This window comes from Panthera onca, chromosome X (genome assembly GCF_046562875.1).
Source record: "Panthera onca isolate mPanOnc1 chromosome X, mPanOnc1 haplotype 2, whole genome shotgun sequence".
In the NCBI taxonomy this organism is placed as follows: Eukaryota; Metazoa; Chordata; class Mammalia; order Carnivora; family Felidae; genus Panthera; species Panthera onca.
In genome coordinates, this window is record NC_138357.1 from 94,469,946 (window position 1) to 94,477,882 (window position 7,937).

Here is a 7,937-nt window from a genome sequence, read left to right on the forward strand (position 1 = left end):
AAGATTATTTATTTATTTTGAGAAAGTGAGCACAAATGAGGGAGGGGCAGAGAGAGGGAGAGAGAAAGAATTCCAAGCAGGCTCGGTACCGTCAGCGCAGAGCCCAACGCGGGGCTCGAACCCACAAACCGTGAGATCACGACCTGAGCCGAAGTGCGCTGCTTAACCCACTGAGCCACCCAGGCACCCCAGAGGAGCCTGTGACCCTTGATCTCGAGGTTTGTGAGTTCGAGCCCCCGCGTCGGGCTCTGGGCTGACGGCTCAGAGCCCGGAGCCAGCTTCAGATTCTGTGGCTCCCTCTCTCTCTGCCCCTCCCCCGCTTGCACTCCGTGTGTGTGTGTGTGTGTGTGTGTGTGTGTGTGTCTCCCCCCCAAAATAAATAAACATTAAAAAAATTTTTTTAATAAAATAAATAACTAGCCCCCCTACCCTCAGGCCCTTTGGCACTCCCAGTAGAATGTGATGAGCTAAGTTACACTACCTTGTATTGATATATCAATAACAGTAACATCTGTATGGTTCCTTGGAGTTCACCGTGAACTTTCACATGCGTTATTTTGTTTCAAACTCACACCATTGCTTAGACGGGAATCGACCTCAGAGAAGTTAAGGAATTTGTCCAGGGATACTCAGTGAATAAATTGACCAAACTGAGTACCTTCTAAATGCTAATACTCCTGGGGCGCCTGGGTGGCTCAGTCGGTTAAGCATCCGACTTCAGCTCAGGTCACGATCTCCCGGTCCGTGAGTTCGAGCCCCGTGTCGGGCTCTGGGCTGACGGCTCAGAGCCCGGAGCCTGTTTCAGATTCTGTGTCTCCCTCTCTCTGCCCCTCCCCCGTTCATGCTCTGTCTCTCTCTGTCTCAAAAATAAATAAACGTTAAAAAAATATTTTTTTTAAACAAAAAAATAAATGCTAATACTCCAGGGGCTCCTGGGTGGCTCAGTAGGTTAAGTGTCTCTTGATTTTGGCTCAGGTCACAATCTCCCGGTTTGTGGGATCGAGCCCCTTGTCGAGCTCTGTGCTGAGAGTGGAGCCTGCTGGGGGTTCTCTCTGCCACTGTCTCTGCCCCTCCCCCCAAAAAAATAAATAAATAAATAGATAAATAAACAAATAACTTTAAATGCTAATACTCCAAATATCAAGCTATCCCAACCTCTCCACGATGCCTCCTGATTTCTTGTCATTAGTAGGCACGCAATAAATATTTACGTTGAACGGACTTTTTCACCAAAAAAAGAAAAATTGCTAATTGTGGGAACGGTCGACATCAAAGAGTCTGTTAGGAAACAGGTTCTAGAAGAAAATCCAAACTCTTTACCCTGGCCAACGTGGCCCACAGGGTCCGGTACCTGACCACCTTCCCTTTCATCCGTCTCTCTCCTCCTGTCTACCTGCCCTCCCTTCGACAGGCCACATCCTTCATTAATTACCCTCCTGTTCCTTGAACGGGCCAAGCTGTTTCCTGCCTGTGAGCCCTGCTTCTGCTGTTCCCTCTGCCTAAAATACTCTTCCCCTTGTTCTATCATTATCAGCACTGACTCACCCTGAAGCTCTCAGGTTAAATGTTGCCTCTTGTCAAGATAGGAGTTCCCCCTCGGGGCCCCTGGGTGGCTCAGTCGGTTAAGCGTCCAACTCTCGATTTCAGCTCAGGTCGTGACCTCACAGTTTGTGGGATCGAGCCCCAAGTCGGGCTCCATGCTGACAGCACAGAGCCTGCTTGAGGTTCTCTCTCTCTCTCTCTCTCTCTCTCTCTCTCTCTCTCTCTCTCCAAATAAATAAAATGAAAACAAAAAAAAAAAAGATAGGAGTTCTCCCCCCAAATCCATTTTTCTCTTCTCCCTTGATAAATAGCTTCCAATTTTTGACGCCAGAATACGGTCTCCATTTCCCAATTAGATGTGGCCGTGTGACAAAGTTCCGGCCAACAGGGTGTAAAATGAAGGGGTGTATACAATCTCCATTAAGGGTCCCTAACCAGGGGTCTTCACTTCCTTGTGGCTTCCCCGTCTCTGCCAGCCGGAATGGGTGCCAGGAGCAGAGGGGACCAGGGGCGGGTGCAAGCTACACAGGGAAGCCTCCCATCCAACATGGTGCCAGGGCCACAGGGGAGCTACAGCCCAAGGACACCTGGGGGCCAATAGCATTCTCGAGCCTGGAAAGTAGAGCTCTAAAAACGTCCCCCCAATCCCCAAGATGGGCACAGAGCTGGCTGTGAGGCTGGAACACCAAGGGGCCTCTGGGTAGCATGAGGGAACCAGAGTGGATGTAATGAGCCAGCAAGCTCTGCGGCTGTAAAATGGTCCACAGTAAACGCGTTGAGAAGAGAGGGGGCAGCACACCGTATTTTGCAAGTGGCCCCTGCGGTATCTATGATCTCACACACTCTTCCAGAACCGCCTTGCCGTCCCCCATCAAGAGAGGAGTGGGTCTATTTCTCTCTCCCCTTGACGTTGGGCAGGACTTTGGGACCATCTTGACAAACGGAATGTGATCAGAGTGGTACCATCTGATTTCTCAGGACTGGATCATGAATGGGAGATTGGCTTCTCTCTCTTTCCTTCTCTCCCTCTCTCTCTCTCTCCACTCCCCCATCTCTCTCTTCCTTGCCCTTCTTTTCCCCTCTTTTTTTTTTTCAAAGTTTATTTATTCTATTTTTTTTAATGTTTATTTGTTTTTGAGAGACAGAGAGAAAGAGAGAGAGAGCATCAGCAGGCGAGAGGCAGAGAGAGCGGAAGACACAGAACTCGAAGCGGGCTCCAGGCCCCGCGCTGTCAGCACCGAGCCCGACACGGGACTCGAACCCATGAAGCCGTGAGATCACGACCCGAGCCTGAAACCAGGTGTCGGAAGCTTAACCTGCTGAGCCTCCCAGGCGCCCCATCCCCCCTCTTTCCCTCTTTCTCTCTCTCTCTCTTCCTCTCTCTGTCCCTCCCCCAACTCAGCCCCTCTCCCCCCCTCCCCTCCCCCACTCCAGCCCCACCCCTGCGCTCAGCCTTAGAACCCAGCTTCCATGCTGTGAGGAGGCCCAGGCCACCGGCATGGGTCCTATGCAGCTGTTCCAACAACACACCCAACGTCAACCCACCGAGGAGGCCTTGGGGTGATCCCAACCCCCAGCCTTCTACCCCCGCGGCTGACATGGCTGTCGCTGCCAAGCCCTGCTCAAATCACATATTTTATGCGGAAAATCAACGCTGTGCTCGTTTCAAGTCTTGCCGTGGTTTGGTGCGCAGCTGGAGACGGGCGAAAGTCAGTGGGTCCCAGTAGGGGCGTGGGGACCCCTTCCTCATGCCACGGCCGGGGCTCAGCCCATGGGGAGAAGGGAAGCAGGGGGTGGATGTGAGGGAGAGCCTCGTCCACCCTGAAAGGGAACTACCTTTAAACTAGAAGGACTTGAGCTGGTTTGAACTGTGGAAATGTGAGCTCAAGGGCCAAGGTAATTTTAGTTTCGGGAAAATAAAGAGCATTAGTCTTTGCATACCAGACTCTGTGACCAAGCAACAATCCCTACCCACTTTACAGTGGGGGGCTGGGACGTGTCCGGCCACAGCCTTGATCCTAGCCCGTGAGCAGGCACTCGGTTCACATACACAAAGACTAAGCCGGAAATCATGACTGAGCGGTATAGAGTCACGGGCCCTGGAATCCAGTGGGTATCTGCCACACCCGGAGCCCCGTCCTGAGGCTTCTGGCAATGAGGGAGAAGAGGAAAGAGAGGAAAGATCAGTGCGGTGTGGAGAAGCCCGTGCTGCTCCAGCGTGGGGAGGGGGGCACACACGGGCGAGCTGCTCAGAGGGTCGTCACATGCTGGCCTAGTCGCTTTGTGGACAATCCAGACAGAAGGCAGCGGCCGATGGACCAGATGCGCCTCCAGGCATCCCCAGCCTTCCAATTCTGAGACAGATGTTTTATGACTCAAGAGTTTTGGGAAAGCAATCTTGCTTCTAATATTCCTATTGTAATCTACATCTGAAGTTTTTACAAAATACGCTTTTTTTTTTTTTTTTTTTTAACTTTAAAGTACCTGAAACGGCTCTCTGTCCCCAAACATGTGTTGGGAGCTCTTTGGCTCAGTCCATACAGCTGAGCAGGACTGTAATTTTTTTCCCTCCTCGAACAAATTAGGTGCCTATTCTCAGGAATAACACATGGTTGCCATTAACGCTCGTGATGTTTGGGGTTTGATGTAAACCCACATTTTATCCATCGAACTATTTCTTTTTTCCAAAATAGTGAAAAGAACTACAAAACACAAAAGCAATTACATGATTTAACTTTCCATCTCTGTCAAGCCGTGATTAAAAGTGGAAAATAAGTTGCAAGTTGAATGCCATCAACTGCCAGCGGAAGAGACGAGACGAGAGACGTGGAGAGCAAGGCTGGGGATTCCCGAAAGGGCAAGAAGCTAAGACAAAAGGACTGTCTCGTGAGTGACAAGGGCTTGGTGACCTCTCCGGTCCTACAGAAATGTGAGATCTCCACCGTCGTGATGCTTGGGATTATTGCTTAATCTCTGATGCCTCACTCACTTCTGGTAGAATCCAAGAAGACTGGTTGTGATACTGTGATTTTTAATAAGAAATAATGCAGTTGGTCTTTGCCCCAGTCTGGCACCGAGCTCCTAAAACCCTTGGAATTTCTTAAGCCTGAGAATGATAAAGATGTCTTTTGTTATGTTAACGAGATGACTTTTGGAAGGCCCTAGATCACCTAAAGATGGGGGGGGGGGGTGCTGGTCAAGAGAAACTAACCAAGTGATTGCAGAGTTGCAACTTTCAGTCCCACCCCCTGACCTCTGGGGAGGGGAGGGGGCCTGGAGGTTGAGTCAATCACCAATGGCCAATGATTTGGTCAATCATGCCCGGGTACTGAAGCCTGCTTATAACCCCCAAAAAAGACGGTTTGGAGAGCTTCCGGGTTGGTGAGCACGTGGTGATGCGGGGACAGTGGCGCGTGGCGTGCCTGGAGAGGGCGTGGAAACTTCAAACCCTTTCCCCAGACCTCGCCCTATGCATCTCTTCCATCTGTCTCTTCTTGAATTATATCCTTTTATAATAAAGCAGCGATACAGTAAGTGAAGTGTTTCTCCGCGTTCTGTGAGCCGCTCTGGCAAATTAATGGAACCCCAGGAGGGAGTGGGGGGTCACTGGAACCTCCAGTCTAGAGCCCATTGGCCAGAAGCACAGATGACAACTCGGGCTTTTCTCAAGGCGGGGAGAGGGGCGAGGGGAGCAGTCTTATAGGACTGAACCCCTAACCCGTGGAATCTGATGCTGTCTCCAAGGAGGCAGTGTCAGAACCCAGTTGAATGATAGATAGGACGCCCAGCTGGTGAGCCGAGCATTGCTTGTTGTTGGGTGTGAGAAGGGACACTGGCTCCTGATGGATCTTTTTTTTTTTTAACATTTTTTTAAAAGTAATCTCCCCATCCAACGTGGGGCTCCAACTCACAACCCCAAGATCAAGAGTCATGTGCTCTTCGAACTGAGCCACAGGGGCGCCCTTCCCTGGAGATTTTATTTTATTTTATTTTTTTTTAATTTTTCTTAAAAAAAAAATTTTTTTAACGTTTATTTATGTTTTGAGAGACAGAAACAGAGCATGAGCTGGGGAGGGGACGGGGCGGGGGGGGGGGGGGGGGCGGGGGCGGGGTCACAGATTCCGAAGCAGGCTCCAGGCTCTGAGCTGTCAGCACTGAGCCCAACGCGGGGCTCGAACTCATGAACCTGATCCGAAGATCATGACCTGAGCCGAAGTCGGATGCTTAACCGACTGAGCCACCCAGGCACCCCTTCAATTTTGTTTTTAATGTTTATTTATTTTTGAGAGACAGAGTGCAAGTGGGGGAGGGGCAGACAGAGGGTGAGAGAGAGAGAGAGAGAGAGAGAGAGAGACAGAATCCAAAGCAGGCTCCAGGCTCTGAGTTGTTAGCACAGAGCCCGACGTGGGGCTCGAACCCACAACCCTGAGATCAAGAGGCGTGTGCTCCCCCAACTGAGGCGGCCAGGCGCCCCTCCCAGAAACTTTCAAGTCACCATCCCAGGACTTATTTTACAAATGCAAGTTTGTACATTTTGACTCCTTTCACCCATTTTGCCTGCTCCCCACGTCTGGCAACCACCTATCTGTCTTCTGCATCTATGAGCTTGGGGTTGTGTTCCTTTGAGCTTTTTTTTTTTTTCTTTCTTTTCTGTAGATTCCACATATAAGTGAGATCATATATACTTATTTTACTTAGCACAACATTCTCAAAGTCCATCTGTGTTTTTGCTGATGGGAGATTTCACTCCTTTTTATGACTGATTAGTATTCTATTGTATATATACCACGTTCCCTTTAATGATGGTGTGGGTCATGTTTACACTTCATTTCAGCCAATAATAGGCTGGGCCTTCCAGTGAGCACCCTGCCATGTGCAGTTTAGAAATGGTTTCGACCCAAACTCCTCAGTGTTTCTTAAATCCTATTTTACTACTGATAAGGGGTGTGTTTAAAAAAATTGTTTTTTGATGTTTACTTACCTTTGAGACAGAGAGACAGAGAGACAGAGAGAGAGAGAGATTGAGCAGGGGAGGAACAGAGAGAGAGAGGGAGACCCAGAATCCGAAACAGGCTCCAGGCTCCGAGCTGTCAGCAGAGAGGCCAACGCGGGACTCGAACTCACAAACCGCGAGATGGCGACCTGAGCCGAAGTCAAACGCTTAACCAGGACCGAGCCACCCAGATGCCCCCAGGGTGTGTTTTTAAAAGTTGGATTCAGGGGCGCCTGGGTGGCTCAGTCGGTTGAGCGGCCGACTTCGGCTCAGGTCATGACCTCGCAGTCCGTGAGTTCGAGTCCCACGTCAGGCTCTGGGCTGATGGTTCAGAGCCCGGAGCCCGTTTCGGATTCTGTGTCTCCCTCTCTCTGACCCTCCCCCGTTCATGCCCTGTCTCTCTCTGTCTCAAAAATAAATAAACGTTTAAAAAAAATTTTTTTTAATTTAAAAAAAAAAAAAAAGTTGGATTCAGGGGCCCCTGGGTGGTTCACTCGGTTAAGAAGTGTCTGACTTCGGCTCAGGTCACCATCTCACGGTTTGTGAGTTCGAGTCCCGCGTCGGGCTCTGTGCTGACAGCTCAGAGCCGGGAGCCTGCTTCCTATTCTGTGTCTCCGGCTGTCTCTGCACCTTGCCCGCTCACACTCTCTCTCTGTCTCTCTCTCTCTCTCTCTCTGAAAAGTAAATAAACATTAAAAAAAAATAATAAATAAATAAAGAATAAAAAATAAAAGTTGGCTTCATCTGGTAGGGTAGTTTCCTATCAGATATAGGAGGGCTCAGGAGAGTTAAATGAGAATCTTTGTACCTCTGCCAATCTCAATTTTCATAGCATTCAACACCCAAGCACTGCTGGAATAACTAAACCTGTTTACTTCCCAGAGCAGTAAAAACTGCTTTCTGTTAGAAGACATAGAACCTCCCTGCTGAAACTGGCTTCAATTCCCATTGGGAGATATATTGGTTCCTATGACCTTAGAGTCCAGAGATAGAGCTGGCTTCAGGCAAGCCTTGATCCAGCCATGTCGTATTATCCCCTATGCCCTGGTACCTCCCCGTTTCACTGTTCTGGTTTCCAAGGCACAGGCTCCCTCCTCGGCTTTGCTCCCTGAGGCCGACACTATCGATGCCCCATTCCTGGTCCCCCCCCAACCTGTCTGAGTTCAGTGCAGCTGCTGGAGACAGTTCACTATACTGTCACAACTTCCTTTCCTCCAGCGTCCACATATCTCTGATCTTCTTCCTGGATACCGTCTTCTGCAACAGGGGACTGAGAATTGCTGCTCATATGTTGTCTGTGGCTGTTGTCACTGCCCGCGAAGCCTCCGTCTCTGACCCTTTACAGAAAAAGTTTGCCAATCTCTGATAGAGAATATTGACCCTGGCAATATTTCTAGGCTGC